General features: G+C 38.5%; 1 long non-coding RNA gene across 10 annotated transcripts in view; it reads right to left on the bottom strand.

Annotated features, from left to right (window-relative positions):
- Positions 1 to 23111, bottom strand: part of LOC148186330 (uncharacterized) — a 66300-nt gene that overhangs the window by 18960 nt on the left and 24229 nt on the right. For 6 of the 10 annotated variants that reach the window (XR_015774992.1, XR_015774994.1, XR_015774991.1 and 3 more), the window contains exons 4-5: positions 13114 to 13259; positions 2721 to 2819 (exon numbers count right to left, since the gene is read on the bottom strand). This is a non-coding gene — a long non-coding RNA (uncharacterized LOC148186330). The remainder of the gene's footprint in view (positions 1 to 2720; positions 2820 to 13113; positions 13260 to 23111) is intronic. The other 4 variants (XR_015774997.1, XR_015774995.1, XR_015774998.1 and 1 more) reach the window with 1 other exon arrangement.

Genomic DNA, 23111 nt, shown 5'->3' with positions numbered 1-23111 from the left:
ATTTACTAGTAGCTGTAGCTGTAGTCAAAAATTGGAATATTTTCTCTTGAGAGCAAGTCCCTTAAAAATTTTACTTAGGTACAGTATTTTAGTGAATGTAGTTATAGTGATTGCTTTCTAGCACGGCATTATTGTTTGTGCACAATACAGTATATCTAGGGCTAGATTTTTCAACAAGCAGCTTTCTCTTTTTAAGTCACCTGGGTGCATTATCACAGCAGTAACTGCACTGTTTGAAGTCCATCAGATACACCACCATCAAAAGTGGTCTGATGTCCATATTGTTAAATTATTGGTAATTTTTTCTACCCTCAAAAAAGACTTAGTAACAAATGTTAACAGTACAAAACCATTAATAATCAGTGTTATCTCTGTTTACAATAACAGTTGGTGGGCTTGCTCATGTTGACAAGAGTTGGAGTCACTGTCAGGTATAGTCTAAGGTTGCATTTGTATGCCACCACAGAGGCAGATGTGGCTGCAGAGCATGATGCTGTGGGCTCTGTGCGTCTGCATGTTTATCTGTGTGCACTGGGAAAAACAGTGAGGCGCTCTCAGAGGGAGCACAGTGATCAGATCACACATCCACATGGACCAGATGCTCATCCATAGTCAATGAGCACAGAAACTGTCGCTTCCCTAAAGCACGGCACTATTAGCTTAGTAAGTCGGGGCGATCATGTGAATTGAGAGATCATCTGGAAAGTGAGGATCCAGCTCTGTGCTATTTTGACCTCTGGACATGGATACAGTCATTCACAGGTATCAGCAGCTGTGAATATATCTGTATATATTCGCTAATCTTACTTTAAAAATGTAAAGTTTGCTCTCACTGATAAAGCAACAATTAAACTACTGTAAAAAGTGAAGTGGGATTTCCTCTTACTGTTATGGACATCACTTCTTTTGTTCACACATATCAGAAAAATCTGAATAACAAAACAATATCACAGGGTATAAAACTTAAAGACAAGCCTCTTATTTAGATCATTTAAAATGTCCATGTAATATTTTATTCAACAGAAAATGGTCATGAGAGAGCCTGCCAGATTTTTAAAGTTTCCTTTTGATCACCATGACAGATCGGAGCGGGCATAATTTACTTGCAGTGTCAGCTGTGCTGTGCCCGCAGCATCGCTCTGGGCAGCCTAGGTAAATAGTGCTCAGCTCTCCCCTGCAGAATCTCAATTGCTTTCTTTATTTGGTTTCTCTGTGAGTCACCATACATCAATTCAAGTGCTCTTTATTTCTGTGGTGTCCCTTCAGCTAAAAGTCCAGACTGAGGAGTGTAAGAATAGGTTTCTATTTTTTTTAAAAAAGCATTCTTCACTTGAAAGCAGTTATCTTGAGATCCATTATTCTCGGCATTTTTCACCTTTACTGCATACAATAAAATGCAATCTCAGAGGCCCTTTTTTCAACACTTACAGTGTCAGAAGTATGATGACCTAAGGTTATTTACAAAATAAAATATAAAATAAAACGATGTATGGGAGACACTTGAACAATAAAACAATGCGGCTTATTCCTCATTCCGAGTGCGTCAAAATACGGCAGCTAGGTCACTCCAACGTAAACCCATCTGTGGCAATGATGTTGTATAAAGACTGAGAAAGTTCAAGTAAGGCATTTTTAAAAACTATTTTATGTAGTCAACACTTTTTATCATGTAACACATACATGACGTGATATACATGATACTTCTTCTAAACCCAACAAAGTAGTTTTGTTGCCTGAACGTTTGATTTGACACTATGCAATTACCAGGTGGAAGTAGACATGCTGAACGTCAGCACAATGTCGTAAGGATGCGTCTCCATAACAACAGGGCTACCTGCTTAAATGTGTGTTTTTAAAGGGATACTTTAATGATTTTCAACCAGCTCTGTATCCAAATAATGAGGGCAGTATTTATAGATGAACTGAGGTAAACTTCCCTCAGTCTAACCAGTGCTTAGATATCCCTCTTAACCCTACTGAAATAAATCACATTTGGTGGTGTTTTGCTGGCTCTTGGGGCTGTTGCTCAAACCACAGGCTGACTTCCGTATTTTCGTATTGCCCACCAACCATGCCACCGCCAGAACACACACAGAGTAAAGATCTTATCAAGAGACACCCCTGCCCTTCTTTCTCACTCTAAATCCAGTCAAAAGATAAAACTACGCAGTGCTGATGAATAAAAATCAAGATGGTGTTACTGCACTGCCTGTTTCTCACCTTAAATGTTTTCAGAAACATATTTTAATGGCGAGAATTTGTGAACAGGAAGTGGTTGCCACTGCTTCCTGCACAGTGAAAACAGAGGTCGAAGGGTAAAACTAAGCAGTGCTGATTAAATATAAACCAAGATTCTGTTAGTGTAATGCTTATTTCTCACCTCGAATGTGTTCATAAACATATTAAAGCTTACAGTTTAACTGTACCACAAGATTTGCCCGTCTGCCTTTGTGTCAAACAGACTAAGTTGTATTTCGTCACCCACCAGATGCATTCTGGTAGTCATAGGATTTCTACCTTTTGAGCAAAAGCTATTGCTAAGTATTTGCATCTTTCCTTGCATAGACGGCCTAGTTTTACTTGAGGACACGGTGAAATACTTCTTTAACCGATGACGGCTTGTCTTGAGTCAATCAAAACGCAGCGGGCTGATCCACAGCTAAAGTCCCTCGTTATTTTGCTGTGTGTGTTTTTCCATCAAACAGCTAAAAGAAGTTTACCTTTTGGAGGCTAGCTGTTTACAGAGATGCAGCTGTGAGTTGTCTGCAGCTCTTCATCTAAGTTCTCTCTGGGGCTGTTGTTGCTTGTGTTCTTCCGCCCTACAGAAACAGAACGCTGTTTTTTATTGAAGAAAAGCCACAAATGAAGTTTCACTGATAAATACATTTCATTTCTCATAGATTCTTCACAATAAAAGTGCTCTGGGACTTATGTAAAAGGTTTTATTGGGAAGCAGCAAATGAATGAAAATGTTTTCATCAGCAGTAACTTCACAAAACCGCTATACAGCAAGTGAACATGCCAGAGTAAAATAAAGCATATAACTTATGAACAAACAGGGGCACTGGAGAGAAACTGAACTCAGAGTGATTCAGTTAAAAGCTACATAACTACTGAGAGCTCAATGCGCAGAATTTTTAAAAACGTCTTTCTTTTTGGTCTCCTGCACAGTCAGACATGAGTTGAGGCTCACAGCACAGGCTTGATCCAGAGGGAGAAGGGGTCGTCAGCGGTTGGCTACAGTGTGTGAGATTTCACCACTACCTGGTTGGAGGTGATCAGGCACTCTTTTTTTCATCTCAGTAGCGTCCATACACTGTATCTTAATATGGAAGACGCCCCTCACACGCTATCCTTCAGTGAGGTTAAAACATCTGGGATACGGGCGCTGCCAGCTTGCACAGGTGAAGTCATCCCGAGCAGGAATCTGCGCAGCAGCTATAACCGTGGTGGAGCAGTTCCCACCAAAACACCCATCTGACCAATGGCGAGCAACCCCATTGAATGGGAGCACATGGATTGGCTGCCACAGCTGTCAATCTTGACGATCACTTGAACAAACATCAGGGCAACGAGAACTACCTTCAGTGACAGAGACCATCTTTGGGAAAAAATTACTTGGCGTGTACTTTGAGTTTTTAGTTTTAGAGGGGCAGAGTTTATGACCTATACTGCAACCAGCCTCCAGAGGGCGGAAAAGCGACACTTTGGAGGAACTGTCATGTTGTTCCTCTTAATACAGTCTATGGGTGCAGCATGTTAAAACTGACAAAGGAAACACATATCAGCATGGTATGGTTTGACTCAGCACAGCCAAAAGTGCCAATGGAAAAGCCCTATTGAATGTGATGGTTTGATAGGGCACTCACCAAGCTGCTGTATTTGACGAAGTGGGAGTTTGAATGTGTTCGTACCTTTATGCCTAAATCTAGATCAGATTGTTTCCATTTTCATGGTAACACTAAAGAAACTGTATTTGTTTGTGAACATAATGGAGAATTTAACAGCTAAAGAAACAGATATTCACCTCATGAGATGGTGGAGACCAAAAACACAGCCAAAAGAAGAGTAAATATTGGCAGCAGATTCCCAGCAATGCAACTCCAAATGAAAGCTAATGTTGCTCTGTATATGTTGGATGTGTAAATAGGGTGCTGTTTGCTGAAAAGTTTCATGCTCAAAACCTTTAATCATTAAAGGGCTGCCAAAACAGAAAATTAATCATTTATGTGTGTATTTATTTTTTAATTTATTTTGGGCTTACTAACTAATTGATTTATGGAGCAATCACAGAAGCATTAGATTAGATGATTACTAATTGATAACTGAAACATATCTATCTTGGACTAACAATTGCATGTTGAATTATATCTTAAAAAGGTACAAAAAGTACAATGGGTTCTGTTACAGTAATCTAACCAGCAGGGGAGGGTGCTGCATCTTCCTTTGGAGGCAGGTCATGCTTCCCAGGACGACCCTGATTGAAATCTTCTCCGAGTGAGAGCTCAACATGAGCCTGCCTTATTACCAGCCCTGTCACTCCATTACAGAGTGACAGAATCTTATTACATGCCCCTTTTTGGCATCTTAATTGGGTTTTCCCAACAAGACTTTTTCAAATGCTCTGAATTACAATCCTACCACTGTGAATACAAAATCACTCAGTGCACATTAGCCGACATGCACCTCAGGAGCGGCGGCTGCTGCTTTGAATGAGTAATTGTCTTCGCAGGGCTTTTTTCTCTTTGCCTTAAATGCAAAGAATCCTTTCTTTAGTGATTCTAGTAAAGAGTTAGTGAAGCAGACAGAATCATTTATGGTTTGAGTCAAACTGCTACATGGCTGAAAATTTATGAGCATGTTCGTCTCTCTTGTGACAAGCGTGGTTGTCTAATAAATATTTGATTGATCTTTTAATAAGTAAAAAGCACTGCTTGGGGAAGACATTCGCTGCATCAATGTGTGACTTCATCGTTCTACCAGCAGACAAAAGGAATGACCTGAATATCTTAGGTAAATGCTATGCCTGAGAGCCACATTATTACAGGGTTCAGCGGAGCAAAGATTAAGGTTTGATTGATAATTTTTCACTGCTTTTAGAGAAGAGGTGTCTTCCGTCTTCTTTTGATTCTTTGCAAGGCTGTAACCTCATGTTATTCATCATTCATTAAAAAAAATGGCACTCCTTTTTGACACTCTCCCACACATCAGCTCCGCTTTAAGCTTTGATTCAGGTGAGACCTTCGGTGAATGACAAAGCCATCAGTTCCCTGTCTTTGATATATCTGGGAAAAAAATGCAGCACCAGCACTCGACATCCTTGGCCAACTAAAACTAAAACCTTTGATCTCCTAAAAGGCCTTGCATTGCTCACACAGTTTGCAGTCTTCATCACATTAATTCATCTTCCCTTTCTGGATTACCTAAATAACACATTCAGTAAATACAATGTGGGATAATTTAGTAATCTTCAAAGAGAGGCTCGAGAATGAGGACTTGTTCATGTCCCAGAAAATTTACATATTTTCAAAAAATTTACATATTTTCTGGGACACGACGACGTCTCAGCTCCTCTTCTTGATTTCCATCATCCTCACAACTTTTAGATAGGATGTTTTTGTCTGTGACACATGAGACGTCAGTTAATCGTTTGATTTCGATAGCTAAAAATGTCATAATCGTCAGCAACTAAAAGACATGCACACAAACATCTGCAAATGAGAAGCATCCAAATACTGAAAATACTTCACCAACCACTGCTGGCTGTTTTTTTTTTAAACTTCTGACTCCAACTTCCAGTCTCCCTTGGATTTATCAACCCACAGCATGTTGGTAAATTAAATTGGCTTTAATATTCTCTACCGCGATCACTATTTCCGAGCTTTGTTCAGGTGTATCCTAGCAAATTAAATTGCTTCCAACACAAATAAATCTGATTAGCTGAGCACATACTTATTCAGCGCAGTGCTGTGACAGCTGATTGAGAGGTGGATGTTTCACGCACACTGAATTTGATAAATAATTCAATTTTTTTATTATACCAGATGCTAGGAAGCAATTCCCAGAAGAGCCGAGATGAGACAGCGCCTGTGTGACTTTCCAAAGTAAGGAAGCTTCTTCAAGAAAGTGAAGTGCTAACATGTAACTAACGTAGTTTTTGACCGTGTTTGATTTGAAGGTAGCAGTAACTTTCACATGGTTTAGAAGAATGTGAAATGATGCGGGTCAGCGCTTCCCACCCTCGCTGGTGTTTATGAACAATTTCAAAACTGTGATTACTTAACTATTAATGATGTAAGAATGGATATAAAATGTTTTTCATACAGTTGAGCTGCCGTTGTCAATGTTTTGGCTCCATTCTAACACTGGACACAGAGTGGCAGAAACAGGATGTTCCAACATTTATCCAATACTTTTAACTGAGTCTTTCAACTATTTATCTATTAAACAATTTATCTATTAGTCTACTTTAGCCTAACAATTACATCCATTTATCCGTTAATTTTAGCCAATGTTTACTATTTCAGCCATTTCTCTACTACACCAGCTTGCTTTTGCCTATTTTAAAAATTTTTTATCTATTATTTTATCTATTACTTATAGCTAACTATTGCAAACATTTACCTATTTTTAGAGAACTATTTCAGCCATTTATCCATCACTCTCAGATAAATATTGCTGCATTCAAAGGGGGTCATGTTTGCCGTATTCATGAGAAGTGACCATGTCAACACACCCCTGATGTATTTTCGACCTTGTAAGTGGAAATTTTCCAAGAGCCCTGGATTTACTCTGTTTCTCAGCCTCATGTGGAAATAGATGAACGGCAGTTTTTGGTACCTCTGTATTGGATTCATTTTTTAGCCTTAGAGGTTACTGCTTGCTTTTTAAGTATTTCAACTATTTATCCATTACTTTTAGCTGACTATTGCAACTTATCATCCGTTACTTTTAGCCAACTATTTCCACAATCTTTCCAATGCTTTCAGCTAACTGTTTCAACCATTTATTCGTGACTTTTAGCTTCAGGTTTCAGGCATTTATCAATTCACTTAAAATTTCTCTGTTTGCTTACTAAGTTGTTTTCACACACTTTTAAAATTAATACAACATATTCCAGGTTTTTAAGCTGACCAAACATGGGGGATTATATTTAAAACCACTGTTCTCTCTTTTGTCAAAATAGTTGGGCTACTTAGTCATTTTTCCCACTGGCAAAACCACAGAATTACCAGATATCTGACACACTGAATGGCCCGAGTGCTGATGTTTGAGAGTCACTGAAACAGTCAGGTCATGGCTACGTTTATATCTGAAGGCACATGAAAATTAAAAAAAACAAAAAAACAACAACCAACAAAGTGGTATTTAGGTCAAACACTTTTTCTGAGGTTTTGTGGACACAACACTTGTCATGACTACTAACGTTTGACTGCCAAACTGGAAACTCTGAACAGATTTGCTATCAGTGCAGCAGAATAATGACCAATAAAATGCTGTCTCGCACATTCGCCAGTTTCAAGAGAAAAAAAAAAAAAAAACAGCAGCTGAGCAAACAAGCTCTTCTATCTGGCAAACACACAAATGTTGAGTGCACATGGCCACGATGCCAGTCTGTCTTCTGGGAAAATGACGCAGTTCTAGCCAGGATGTAAGTTGTGCAGAAGCTGCATCTGTGCCCTGAACCTTCTCACTTATCCAGCTCCTGGCAGGTGGATTTACAGCCTCTGGGTGAGGTTAATCACTGCATGGCTTGGGAACAAATTGGTAAGGTAAGAAAGTGAGTCATTTGTACCATGGGTACTGACCTTTCCATCCCAGTCTTACTTGACAGAGCATATTATTCGCTGATTAGGGGAATAGTTGGTAGGACCGTGGTGACTCTGCAAAGCCAGACACTTTTTGAAGTGTAGGCATTTATGAATAAAAAAATATATCATTTTTGTTATTTATTTGGCCAGCAGGTTAGTGTGAGTGTTAGCTGTTAAGTATCCGAGAAATCAGGCAGGTGTGTTCCTTTGTACAATAAAAAGGCATTAAAGATGAATGTGTGTGTTCACTTCTTTAACCCTTTGAAACCTGATCATCTCAAAAACATGGGAAGAAGGCAATGGGCAACGAACAAATTCATGACCCAAAAATAAGCAGGAAATCAACAATAAGCACAAGAAAATTTCCTGAAAATTAATATAAAAAATATGAAAAAAGGAAGTAAAAAAACAAGGAAGTGACCCAACTAAGTATTTCAAAAATTATAACAATTTTGTAACATAATTGTAATATATAATTCTGATAATCAGAATGATAGCTTTCCCTTTTTTTCTCCCTGGACATTTTTCCCTAGCCTTTTAAGTTTCTAAATCTACTAATTTCTTGCAATATGGTTAACATTTCTTTCCACGTTGCTCATTGCCTTTTCCCCATGTTTCTTTTTTTCTTTTTCTTTTGTTTTTTTAATCGCAGCAATTTGCTCAGGGTTAAAGCCTTAAATACTTCAGAAGGGTGTCTAAAAGCAGCTAAAGAAAATTGATGTTGCTCCAGGCTTCAAAGGGTTAAAGTCTTTACCTTATGTCTGTCTCACACAGCAATGGCAGTGACTTTTCTAGTTTATTACACCGGCTCCAGTATCCCAATCAATTGGGAGCAGCTCCAATCAATTAGCTCTGCATTATTTACCCAGTAAGTCCCTATGGGATTCACTCAGACAACAGCAATCACTGTATCTGTCGTCCACTCCCCTGGTGCTCTGGCAGGAAAACTGATTGCTAATACTATGACATGGTCCCCGCTTGGCACATAAAATTTATTATTCGATACTCACTCTGCTTGGTTGAGGAGTTTCATACTGAAAATTGAATAAATGCCTCCTTTTTAATAATGTATGAGCTTAAATAAATCAAATAGGTGTCATGCACACTGGACATTTTAATCAAAAATGACATGTATCCTCTGGGCATATTTTGTAATAGCTACAGTGACTTGTTTTTGAGTTTGAAATGAAATGTAATTTTTAATTCTTAGCCTGTTCTCTGCTTTGTTTTGTAATCCTCTTGTATTCTTGCACAGACCATCTGTGACAAGACTAGCCAGCACTGAAGGGAACATGCTAAAGCAGCTAATGCAGCGGCAAGGCTTGTACTTGAGGGAATACCACGAGTCCCCAGTATGTGAGGGAGACGGCCATCTGCGGTCAGAAAGCAATGATGCATTCAGTCCTTTGGCATCAAGAAACATTTGTGAAAAAAATTACTTGTGGCCACAATATCTAACATTTTACTTTTCACTGATTATTTTGATCACATTTTATTTTTATGAAAACCAAAAACAGAGCAGAGTGATCTCTTTTAACCCTTTAAAACCTGGATCAGTTTTCTTGTGCTGCATTTAGATGCCTCTCACAACCATTTAAACCTTTGAAATAGGAGCACATTGGTTTGATTTCTTCCAAAAATGTGGGGAAAGGCAGTCAGCAGCTTGCCATGAAATGTCCTACAAAGTGCAAAAAAAATAATAGTAATAAGCATTACAATTAAATATTTTAAATTCAGTTACAGAAAAAAAAAATATAAATTGTATTTATTATTTTAGTTTTATATTAGCACTTTTTCCAGGTCATTTTGGGTTTTTTTTTCTTGTATCTTTTTTTGATCGTTTCAGTTAATGTTCTTCTAACTTGCTAATCTTTGGGCCATTTCTTGTTAAAATAATAATTTTCTTGTTTCCATGTTTTAGAAAGAAATCAAGCCAAGTTGCTCAGGTTTTAAAGGTTTAACAGCCGATAAAAATTGAGTTACTGATAATATATTTAATCACATTAATCACAAAGCCCTGTAGCAAATGAATGCTGTAAAACACAAACAGGTTGGGCAGCTTTAATGCGTGTCCTTCTGTTCACCCCATTTCAGCAGCTGAGGTCAAACCCGGTCCATTATTACAGGGGACTTCATAAAACTTAGAGCTTAAAAACTATGTCCTCAGGGAGCTTCACTGACCTTTTGTCACAATGTCTCATGTCTAATATCTTGTGGCAGTAAAGTGGGTCGAGTGACCTGCTCACACCAGGATTTGATGAAAAAAAAAATCCATTCCTGAGCTCTGTGTTGATGTTACTGCGGCACAATACGTCATGGTAATTATCATCAGAAGAGGAGGGATTTACATGTTAAAATGCCCTTGAGAAAAAAAGCTGCATGCACCGTATGTTCATGTGAGTTGATAACAAGACAATATGGCAGCTGAAACGTTGTTAGGGTAAAAAATATCTCTTTCATGCTAGATGATTTGCAGAGACTGGTTCCTTGCCATCTGGCTCTATTGAACCGTGAGGTAAAAGAGACAGGTTTGTGTAATTAGGGTAAGCAGAATATACAAGACTTGGATTGTGTAACTATGACCCACAGCACGTATTTGGGGTAAAATTATGTGAATTTCATAGCCACCTCTATACTTCTGGAGCTGTAAAAGTAAACTTTTTTAATGTTGTTCTGCTTTTTGAAAAGAGATTTTACCTGAAAGGAAAGGTTAATGCACTGACTCACTGTAGAGCGAAATTCCACTTTCCAGTCCTGTGTTTTTTGTGCATTACTTTGTGTATTATTATAATGTTTTGGCTGCTAACAGATCAAAATGAGCTCTTGCTCATTGCCTGCAGACTGATTTGCAGATGTTTACAGCTCATAGATTTACACTTTTACAGCCAGGATATGCAAATGTTCATCTCTGTCTATTCTAATGAACATATTTACAGAGGTAAATAGCAGAAAATTATAAGGAAAAAAGCGATTGTTATCTAATTATACAATTAAATTCGGTTGAGTCAACAAATGCAAAGAAACAGATCCAGAAATATTATAACAATTGACTTGCAACTATGACACAGCAATATTTTGGGCATTAACATGGACCAGACAGAGCAAGCACAGACTATCTGGTTAGGAATGATTTTCTGGTGGATTTACCCTTTAACTGACTCCGCTCCAGTTTTAGGGCGGAGACATTGCACCTCCCTCTCTCTCATCAGTATTCACTATGAGTCTGGTGTCCTGAAATGCACTTGATAAGACTTGCCACGCTCTAATTTACCACAGAAGGGAAAGAGGCAGATGAAATTGCTCCTCAGAATATCATTCCCATGACGAATCAATATTCTACTAAAAAGTTGGATGATTTTTTTTTTCCAAGGGTAACCTTTTGAACTACTGTTAACAAAAAGCTGTGATTTTAAAACCAATTTGGTCAAAGCTACTGCACAGTTTTAAGAGGAGAGGAGGGTTAAATCTCAGAACCCAAATGTATGTATCCGTTTAAGGGATGAAGGTCGGTTCAGACTGCACATAGAGAACAAGCAATTAACTGATTTGTCCCGAGACGTTTGTTCAGTTAACGTGATCTTTAAGTGCTGGACTTAGACAATGATGCATTATGTAACGGTGTGCAGAGAAGAAGAGTAAAGACTTTCTTTATTTCTTCTATTACTACCTGCAGCTGATGACCTTCTATTAAGTGTGAAACATGAACAAAGTTATTCAAGTTGAACAGTTGTAATTTACCGCTCTCCTCTGAACACAGATTTTGAAATCATAACTTTGCAGCCATAACTGGGCACAGCAGGCCTGGCAAGCTTTGGGTTTCTCAGTATGCATGTGGTCCATTAAAGGCGCTTGGAAGGTTGTGTCATTTCTTTAGGCTTTTCCAAAGCCAAAAACACAAGTGTTAATCAGTGGTTAGTGCTTAATCAACAGGTAAGAAAACTGTTTTTTAGGACATTTGTCTAAAACATTTGTCTTTTTGGTCTGCTGCAACTCTTTTGCAATTTTGTATTTATGTGTCTTATTCTTGTATTTATTACTTTCTATTCTTTAGCTCTTTAATGGTGTTGTATTTGAATATCCTTTTATAATATGTTTCTTTTTCACTTTGTCTCAGTTTGATGTTTTCTGTAAAGCACTTTAAATTGCTTTGTTGTCAGAATGTGCTATATAAATAAATTTACCTCGCCATTTAGCATTAATCATGTAGTCACCAAATACATACTTAGGCTCCCTTTCTAAGATCACTGCATTAAAGTGAGTTTGGGGAGCATTAAAGAATCTGCTGGAGACTGTGTTTTTAAACCACCCTATGAGGCTAATGCTACTTTAATTAGCTAGCAGGGAGTTTCTATTGGCACTTTTGACTGTGCAGAGTCAGACCACGCTGCGTTTTGCTTTTCCATTACCAATTTAATCGTACCAAGTTTCGTCACCCCTGACATGGATCATCTCTGGATTCAGGTCAAAGCACCCAACTGCCTCCAAGTGGACTACGCTGACGTCAGATATGCATCATCACAATTTGGGGATGTGTCAGTCACGATTCAGCAACATGAAAATCGTTTAAATGGTAATCCCATCTCTGTTTTTCAATCAATAAATAATAAATGGCAAGTGTTGCCATAGCCTAAAAATTCCAGGATGATAAGTAGCTGGCAACCAACAACCGCTTCACAGTGCAATGGTAAACAGTGAAAAGAGGGCGCTGCCTTTAAAACGTTATTGACTCAAGGCAAGAATGTCATCAGTCAAAGACACACCTTGGCACATGTAGCCCTGTTGTATGGAAAAGCAATTTGTCACGCTGGGCTGACGCACCAAGTCCAGCCAAGCCAGTACATATATGGAAAAGCATTACAGGTAATAAAATCTGTCAGTGACAGCTGTTATTTCAGCTGGCAAAATTGACAGTTTTCCGCTTTGCCTGGCTTGTTTAGAAAAGAAGGATTAAATCATTAAAAAACTGCAACGAATTTCTATCGGTGAATATAATATTGTCTACGTAACATGGTACACTGGTAACTGCTTCAATAAAAAATGTATACTGGACGCTGTATTTTTTATGACAGCTCTTATCTGTGGTCAAGCCTGCAACAGAACTGTGTACTGTATACACAAAAGTACAAAATAAGCCTGCAGCTCAGCACCTTTTGCACACTGATAAGTAAATGTAAATGTTGTTTCACCGAGAGAGAGAGGTATATAAAGATGCTTTACAATGAGAGCAGGGAGGAAAAAAAAGAAGATTTTGTTCTCTTTTGACAGTGAATATAAAGTGGGAATTATCGGCCTGTGCTCTCACCTCATGATTCAGGGCATCGTTCACAACCCAGCAAGGTAATTCTTCACGTCAAGGGGTCCTTCAGAGCTCAGCAGAGTGTCAGCGCTATCTGTGGCAGTCGAGACCCGGGATGTTCGCTGACTGACTTCTTCCTGTGGTGCCATTACCTGTGATTGGCAAGTGTGTCATCAACATTATGACAAGAACGTCAAATACAAGTCAGTGACTCACACAAGCACATACACAAACACGTTTTTTCTTGTCAGACTCCAGCAAATATGTGACAGCATGTCACTTTTTAGGATGAATCTAGTTGCTGACACGTTGACTTTCTCTGTGACAGTCATATAAGTGTCTGGTTCAGCCGTCAGAGTCATGACGACCTTTTTTTAAGGTAATCCAACAACTAAGCTGTAACATATATACCCACAACAACTTACTTCTAATTTTTTCAGGATCAGTGGTCATGTAATCTAAAGCAAGACCTCCTCTGTGTCTGTCTAGTAAGCTGCACCAGAGAGCCTCAAGTGTAAAATGAAACAGCGAAAAATAAGGCGATACTGGCACTTAAACGCTGCACTGACAGCGAGGATAAGTGTTTACATTGAGGTAAACGTGATTGGACTAACTATGCTGCTCTGCATCTTTACCATCATGCTGTTGAAACAGTGAGTGGAGGCAGGTTGCATTCATTTTCATTAACAGCGGACAAATTGTGTTTGGGAAGGACTTAATCAGATTGTGCATCCTGTGGAGGTCTGTGGTTTCTTATACAGCCTTGTGCCACATCAATTGGGGGAATTTTTAGATTTGATTACTTGATTGATTTGATTACTCGATGATTGAATCAACGGAATAACTACAAAGAAATCACCAGACTGTCCTTGATTTGGGCAGCTAATAAATACAAATGTACACAGATCGGTATAAACGCGATGAAAAACTCTCTAAACATACATATTATGCGCTAAAGTCTCAGGCCACCATAGATTTATTGTTTTAGCAAAGTTGTAATGAGGATTTATTTATTTCTCAGTTCCTTTATTTAGATATAAAGAATACAGAGAACATGAACAATGCATTAAAATCCCCATAAAAGTCAGAACAAAATGTCTTCTTACACTCAATATTTAGTGCCAATCATGGAATCGTAGAACCATAACAAAAAGTAGCGCAAACAATCAAAGCTTTGGACATGTCCTGAATGGTGTAAATACACGAGAAGATAAGTATTGTAAATCTCATACTACCTGCCCCAGAGAGTTCAAGACATTCTAAGTGGAAAGACAGATCACACCAAATACTTGTAACTTTAGCCTGTTAAAGTTATTTTCCTCTGAAATAAGTGCATTTTTAATACTGTTTACATATTACCTGTATCTTCTGGTTGCATTGAAGTAAAGGGAGAAATAAATATGTTTAAGGTGGCTTTACTTACTACTTCATCGGTTCTTGAATGCACATGTGCAAACCGTGAACTTTCGTTAAGTAATTGATTAAACTGTAACCCTACTTTGTTGTTTGGTAGCGTTCTCCAGTGCCTCTGGCTTTTGCGTAATAAGCGTGCCACAGTATCTCTCATGTTACTTTCTTTAATTAAAACCAAAATACAGCGTAGCCTACATCCATTTTCACTCTTTTACTCAACTGTAGCACATGTTAACCTAACACAGGTCCCAAATATATAAATAAAACAATAGTTCTAGTGCCATGAATAATAATGGAATAATTACTGTGTGTAACAATAGAAATTCTGTAAGTCCAAAATAATGTAAAATATCAACCTATCTACAGCATTCTGTGACAAAATTAGGCATTAGTATGGTGACCCCATAAATATGTGAACAGTAACTACAGTTGCAGAACTAAGAATCATCAAAATATATTTGAGTAACTTCAATAAAATGCTCGAAAAAAGAAAGCGTCCATGATCATTGAAAAGCAGCAGCAAACCTTTGAGGATGTTTTCATGAACAGGATAATTGGACTGATTTTTTTGTTCTTAGTGGGCTCTACTTGGAGTCTCCTTTTACTGTAAAAGTGTTCACCGATAAAACACTCACACATTCCCGTACTTGTGAGGACTTGCAATTGTTTTAAGCCTAATCCAAACCCTAAAACTACACTTCTAATCATGGCCCAACAATTTTCAGCATACAGTATGTGTATATGTGTATTCATGTTTTATGTGAGGCAGGTCAGTGAGAGTGAGAACCACATATGCAGCTTCCTTCCTTATATGTCATGACATCTGGTGCAGATTGTGCTTTACGTCAGAGGACAGATAAAGTATGTACTATATATAACTTTTATTAAATCAAGCAGTCCTTTTGAGATTAAGATCTCTTTTGAGATGCATCCATACAGCACAGGAAACAACAACAGAGTGAAGACTCATACTACAGCTAACAAAGTCCCACTTCGATAGAAACACTAACAGCATCAAAAACAATTCAAAAACATCTCCCCAAATCTTTTTAAAAGTAAAAGTTTTAAATAGCTGAATGGGATGTTTACGTTCTGAAAGACTTTGTAATGCAAAAAGTACTTGAAAGCAGATTTTCTAATTCAAGTATTTACCAAGTGGCAACCATGTGGCATAAAAATAAGACAATTCAGAAGGCCAAAAACTGCAGTTCCTTTAACTACTCGAACTTGGGTCCAGAAGTAAGTAAATCTCCATAGACCCCCATGTTAAAATGCCTGAAATGCCTGGCAAAAATCCCCAGTTTTATTTTTTTATAGCTACTTTCGACATTTATTGACACCTTGGCAAATCAAAGAATGGCAATGGGGACACAAAGGTTAAAAGGACCAACTATGAGGCCATTCCTGTAAATGTTTCCGCCTCCTAGGTTTAATCCCGAGTTCCCACAATTGCTACAGGCAACAACAAGGCTAAAAACTTGGCGCCAGTGATGATTTTCAAACCAAACCAAAACAGTTGGGGCTTCTAGAGACTTGGATTACTTTGGATGAGCAGTATGTAGACATTTTGAGATTTTATTATGTATAGTTTTAACGTCTGAATCCTGGTCACCATTTGTGTCAGTTGTTTGGGAGATGACTGCAATGCCTTTTCCCATGAACCTCCAGCGATGTTTGGTGGACTATAAAACTTGACCCAACTTTGCATCGGCATCAGGGTGAGTAAATAATGACTTAATTTTCATTTTTGGCTTAACCAACACATTAGTACAACAGAACCATGTAAAGAAGAATGGGTCAGACCCAGTCACAACCCAGGAAATTGGAATTAAAATGATACTTGGATAAGTACGATGAAGCCAGACCGAGGTCAGTCGGAAACAACTTTTCACAAGAAAGGAAATAAATTCCAACCAAAACTCAATTACAAGAGCCACACTGCCCCATTTTATTGTCAAGGTCAAAAAGGGTCAGACAATCAATCCTTAATCATATAACCACAACAGGAAAGGCTCTTGTACTTTTTGACGTAAATTCAGTCATTTTCTTGAGAAAAGCATCTAGCCTGGCTGTGCGTCAGGAGCACTCACTTTTTTGTTGGTGGGGGCTTTCTCTCTTTCTTTTTTTCATGTTACTAACTTGTGTAGTCATATATTTAGTAGTCCTTTTGCATTTCTATCATATACAGACAATGATTTACTTCATCAGTATCTTCATTTTGTTTTTCCCGAGGTGTCCTTTCTGTCTTATTTCAAAAACAGCTATTTCTAAGTAAAACCACAGTGTGCTGATCGTCGAAGGACATTTTCAGAATTTCGCCTGCAGTAAATTTACACCTCAGCTGACCTTCGAGAGGTGCTCACATAGCATATCTCTGTTATTGTTTCAAGGTATAAATTGCCTGGTTCAGCTAAACCAGTGAAAGGTCATGATTCTTTCCCCAAGGCCTGAAGACAGTTGGTGATTTCTGTCCACTGTTCATTTCCCGAGCCTTATCCCAATATGCTGTTGCATGCTAATATCTTAATCGCTACACCGGTGAGCGCATAGACCTTCTGACATCCTTGAGAAAAGCTGCTTGGAAAGTCAGGGCGAGCACAGGGCAAGATAAGATACCAAAAGTCAAAAAAGTAGAAAGGAGGGAGTCATTTTCAAAGATAATATTTCATTTTGAGAAGTTAGTGGTAATTGAATAATACTGAAAAGTGATTTTATAATAATTTGTACATCCACTCGCACACATAACTGAGCAGTGCTCACGGCATTTCACTGCGGCCTGTGTGGATCACTAGACTAGGAGTCTACACTCATGCTAGCGGCTCTGTGTAGGTGAACATTTTTAAAGCAATTCAGAGTAAATGCTAATCTCAGCATGCTAAGATGTCCACAATGAAAATAGTAACATGGCTGTGTTTAGCCAGCATCATGTTTACCATGTTTATAATCTTAGGTCAGTATGTCAGAATGCTAACATGTGATTATTCAGCAAGTTCGGCTGTTTTTAGCCCATTAAATGGCTGTTATCAGTGGTTGAAAGCATCATAGATGTGGGTCAGAAGAAGCTTGCCACACCTCTTATATGATTCAGAGGGTCATTATTAGAAGGTAGATTTATTAGTCATTTTTTACAGAAAGTTTAAAAAATTAAGTTACATTTGTCTTTGATCGTGCTGCATCTTTGGAGTTGAAGGATGAGTTGATTTTAAACAGCAGCTACTATTAGGATTCCATCTGGTTGCTTGGGCAAGTTGCTGCTGATGGCATCATATAATTCCTGCAGTGCATTATTTGGCACTAATGGCATATTAGGCCATGAAATGGCCATTTACGTATGTATATTGTAAGGCTACAAACTCTTTCAGAATAAATGGCATAGTAAAGAGAGCAAGAAGGTCTGTCATTGGCCAATGGCAAGGTCAAACAAATGCAGGACTTTAACACAGGAGAGTAGGGTTTGTGTTGTGTGTCAAACCAAAAGTAAACCCTGACTTGTTTTAACCAGAAATTGTTGTTTTAACTGACAAATGGCTCCCCAGCTAACTTGAACTTGGACGTGTTAAAATTTTTTTCAGGTATTTGGTCATAAACCAAGCTATTGAACAAAAGAAAACTTGAACCTGATGATGATGCAAGATGGAAAGGGGTCACCAGTGTTATTAAAATTCCTCCTGAATAGGGACATAAATGTTTGTGCCAAACTTCATGGCAATCTATTTGATAGTTGTCAATGTATTTCACTCAGAACCAAAAATGTGAACCTCATGGTGACGCCTAGGGAAAAGGGAATTACCAAAGTCAGTACGATTCATTGTCTGGGGAACATGAAAGTGTGTGTGAAATTTTAATGAAGATCCATCCAACAGGTTTTGAGATACGTCAGAGTAAATCGAATTGGAGGACCCACATGCAGACCGATATAACCATTGCTAGATGGTCTGAACTGGCTTTGTTTACATTGATATTGGACAAACTGACTGCTCTAATTGATTAGTTGAGTAATTGATTAGGGACATGCAGTGATCTATTGATGATCCTGAAGCAAGGAACACCAAGAGGAAGGACAAGACAGACTTGACTGAGAAGATAAAAGAAGACAACACAAGTACAGCACATATGTACATTTAGCATGTGAATATATAAAACACACACACTCTACACAATGCTTGGTGCATGGTTTATCCATTGGACAGAAGTTTTCTCTGCTCTCCTCCCCCTCCTCTTTTTACAATTTAAATTCACTGAACTGGACACCAAAACACAGATGAGACTCGAGATATGAAAAAAAACAACTACATGCAGAGACTCTTGCACTTAGATGGTGTTAAAAATACATAAGCCATTAAAGTAAAACACGTTCTTCTGTATCTCCTATCTTGAGAAAGCAAACGTGTTTCGCTGCGAGGTTACAGCCAGCAGCACTGCTCTGGCTCTGTAGTAGATAACAGACGATTGCTCAAGCGAATCATGGGCTACAGCAGAATTTCAGCTGACACCGGTTTTGTCTCATTCTATAAAAAAAAATCTAATGGTAAGCCGGCTGTTGGGTTTCTGCAAGGTGTTAAAGTGAAATACAGGGCAGATATGTCAGTGTAGTGAGAGCCAACGAGAAGGGACAAAGATCCCTCACAGAAAAGGCTTCAAGATGATCATCTTTTAGAATTCACACTCAAATCCTAGACCTGTTGTCTTGGATTTGAGTGTGATTTCTAAAAGATAAACCTGTACTTACAAGGATCACTTGAACTGGATGATAAATTACACAATGTCTTGCTGAGGTGAAGGTAACCACACAGAACAGAAGTATCATATAACAACCACTCTGTTATGTCACCATCGGGCTGAAACATGGTTGGCAGTAGAGACTCAAACTGAAGTGTCGGTTCAACCGGAGCTCAAAAAAAGACTCAGTTTGCTTCTCTTTTACCCCTTGTGGTTTCTAGCCATGCTGATCATTTTGGTTTTATTTGCTCAAGTTTTGTATATTCATCTCCCGAGATTTCTCTCCACACAAATACAAAGGATTTGAATGAAATAGTCACAGCTATGAAAATGACACTTTAATAAAATTCAACAGTCTAATCCTTTTTCTGGAGACAATGTCCCTGTTGCTCTGCATAATCCACAAGACACCCTGTCAACAGTTTTCAGAGGAATTTTATGATAGTTCCTGTGAGAGTCGCTTACAGTGAGTTCTGCGGATTATCCAGAGGAACTGGGACATGGTTATAAAAAAGACAGAGTGCTGTTGAAGAGTTTGATTTTTTAGGGTGCCCCTGAGGAATGGTGGGGTAAGGCGCACTCCATGAGACTGCAACATACTTTTGATTCTGGCTGCTTGTCATCACTCACGTTCTCCCAGGTTCGGAGCCTTTATTTTTCAATTTAAGATAATTCACATCAGGACATATATAGCCGAGTTGTACACATATGTGGTGACCTGTCTGTCTTTATGTCAACAATAATATAAAACAACAAAAATGCCCAGTTTTTAAAAACAAAATTTACAGTACTGTGAGCAGAATAGTTAAAATTTACTTACATTTTTCTCTCATATCCTAATATGTTTTGGTGAATGGCTTAAGGGGATGGAATTTCACCCCCCAACAAAATGACCTTTTTATATATTACTTGGCCTGTGTTATGCTAACACGGTAGGTGCTGGTCTTGATCTGTTTGTTCGTATTGTGACTTTGTTGTTTTAATGGTACAGACACAGCAAAGTCAGACTACAACACAAACTAACTGATCAAGGCAGTGTTAGGCCAACAGCTCCCGTGTTCAGTGAGGTAAAATTTCTGTTTTTTGTCAATGGAGCCTGGCTTTGAAGACACCATAGATGAGTTTCACTGTCAGTTCAGTTCCCCGTCACTAAGGGCTGTCTGTTTGGTAAGCACTGAGCATAAGACTGGATAAATGAGACTAATGCATGAGTTGAATTGGAAAATGGATGTTTTGGTTTTACTATTGTTCAATACAGTTTCCTTTCATTTCTCAATTTCATCATGGAGGCATGTGAGAAAAATGTTTTCTTCACAAATTAAATGTAACTGTGGTGAGTAATTGAAGTAAAAATGCTCATGCACAGGATAAAGTACACCTTTAGTTTACATGAACTGAGGTGTTAAACTCAATTACTTGCTTTATTTAACATTATAAATAGGATTGATTAACCAGAATCCATTTGAACACACACATTAAGGCCAAACTGAAGCAGTTATAGATACAATCTTAGTTTATTATGAAGTCCCCTTGTATGCTGCAGACATACAACAGTCTGGGGGCACATTTACCATTCATTATGTAGATTTGAAGCAGTTTACTTGAATTTAGGAGCTCTAACAGTTCAGTAGTCGTCTACAGAAGATGACCCCAAAACGGAACGTTTCATGGGTATAATGAGATTTATGTTGACACCCAATACCCTGCAGTTACTCATGCAACACAAATGAAAAGGAAGTGCAGGAGGAGCGGCCTCAACTGATGCAAATATTCAGTCACTTCTTCACTTGGTATGAACTTGTATGAACACTAAGGAGGTAAATTATAAAAGAGTACAGATAAGTGCTGTGAACTGAAGTGGAATAGGATTTGTTCCGACATCACCAGCCTCAAAATACTCCTGACTACAGCAAACAATTGTTACGCCTCAGTGCCGGCGATAGCTGTTTTCAGGCTGTCTGTCCATCCTTTTCTTTTGAACATGATATCTCAAGAACGCCTTGGGGCAATTTTTAAAAAAATTTGGCACAAATGTCCACTTGAACTTAAAAACGATCTTATTAGATTTTGGGGGTCATAGGTCAAAGGTCAAGGTTGGTGTGACCTTACCCGTCTCATTTTTGTGAATGTGATATCTCCAGAACACCTTGAGGGATTTTTTTTTTAAATTTGGCACAAATAATCCCTCAGACTCAAAGATGAACTGATTATATTTTGGTGGTCAAAGGTTTAAAGTCAAGGTCTCAGTGACCTTGCATCCCTCTCATTCTTGTGAATGTGATATCTCACAAACACCTTAAGAGAAATTCTTCAAATGTGGCACAAACATCCATATTGAATCAAGCATGAACTGATTAAATGTTGTTGGTCAAAGGTCAATGTCACTGTGACCTCATTTGTCTCATGGTTTTGAATGTGATTATCTTTTATGGAAATCTTCTTGAACTCAAGGATGAACTGACCAGACTTCAGTGGTCAAAGGTCACTGTGACCTTGCATCTGTCTCATTTCTCAAACATGATATCTCAAGAGGGCCTTGAAGGAATTTCCTAAAATTACACAGAAACGTCCACCACGGCTCAAGAATGAACTGATTAGAATTTAATGGTCAAAGGTCAAAGGTCAGGTCACTATGAAATGACATAACATGTTTTTGGCCATAATTCAGAAATTCATACGCTAATTATGACAAGACAGACATGGATGTAACCTGTAAGTGCAACTTGAGTATTTGTGGAGGGATACAAAGGCAAAGTGATAATTCTATTTTTTTTTCACTATGTAGTACAAGTATTTTAGGCTCATATGATACATTATGAGTATCACTTTAAATCTGATGCTGTAGTTTTGCTGTGAGAATTTTATGAAGCATTGACTGTTGGACATTTGTCTCAGATGAATCCTTAAGTGGTTAATTAAACAAACGAATGAAGCCTCCTGTCTCCTTCAGTGCTACTCACACACCACATGCCTGAAGACAACAAGCATGCCTGTGTGTTTCTAAGATGCCTCTATGCTGTACTGTATGTACCAGTGTGCACTCATGCAAAACACATACATGCACACAAGCGTTCCTCTAAGGGGTTTAGCTCCTGTTGGCCACTGCTCATTCATGCGCACATAAAATACAGTTTTCTCCAAGGCAAAGCACACATGCATCAACGTAAACTCCGAACACATACAGAGCACACTGACACACACCTGATCTCATGCTCCCCCTGGTTATAGTAATGAATGAAACATGAACGCCACAGTATTCCAGTTCGTTCTTTTCTTTGACTGAGACATCCATAGCTCCTTCCTGTTTCAGCTCACATGGGGGTGCTGAAATTCCCTGTCTCAAATCGCATCTTAAATTGTTGACAGACATGTCAGCTCTAAGAGGTAAAGTCGAGGTGAAGAAGTGGGACACAAGCCGACCTTTGCACCTGAGGGTCTCATTACTGAAGTTCAGATAAAGGAGAGAAAGGAAGAAGTGGGGGTGTGGGGCATATGAGGGAGACATGGGTCTGTGAATTGCTTTCATCTTCGTCATGTGTTACACACTCTTGCATGTGTGCACACATACGCACACTGCTCTTTAATAATGCAGCAGGTGCACAGTGCACCATACATACTGATCACAACAGAGGACCTATAGCACACAAGGCAATGTGAATATAGTGCAGATTCACACAGATTTGGATTTGTACACTTATCTTTGACGTAATGCATCAGCTTATAACCTCAATAACTAAAAACAGAATCCTAACACAAAGTCTTAACCCTTAAACAGCCTCTGAAGCAGTCTAAAATTGTCCTTACTCACCCAAAATTTCAACTGGTCCTTACAAAGATAGAAAAAAAGGGAACACACTAACTGAAACACACAC

This window comes from Plectropomus leopardus, chromosome 19 (assembly GCF_026936395.1).
Source record: "Plectropomus leopardus strain MGB_pleo_1.0 chromosome 19, ASM2693639v1, whole genome shotgun sequence".
Taxonomy (NCBI): domain Eukaryota; kingdom Metazoa; phylum Chordata; class Actinopteri; order Perciformes; family Serranidae; genus Plectropomus; species Plectropomus leopardus.
Note: the sequence above shows the minus strand (reverse complement) of the source record. Positions and strands in the feature narration are given on the sequence as shown.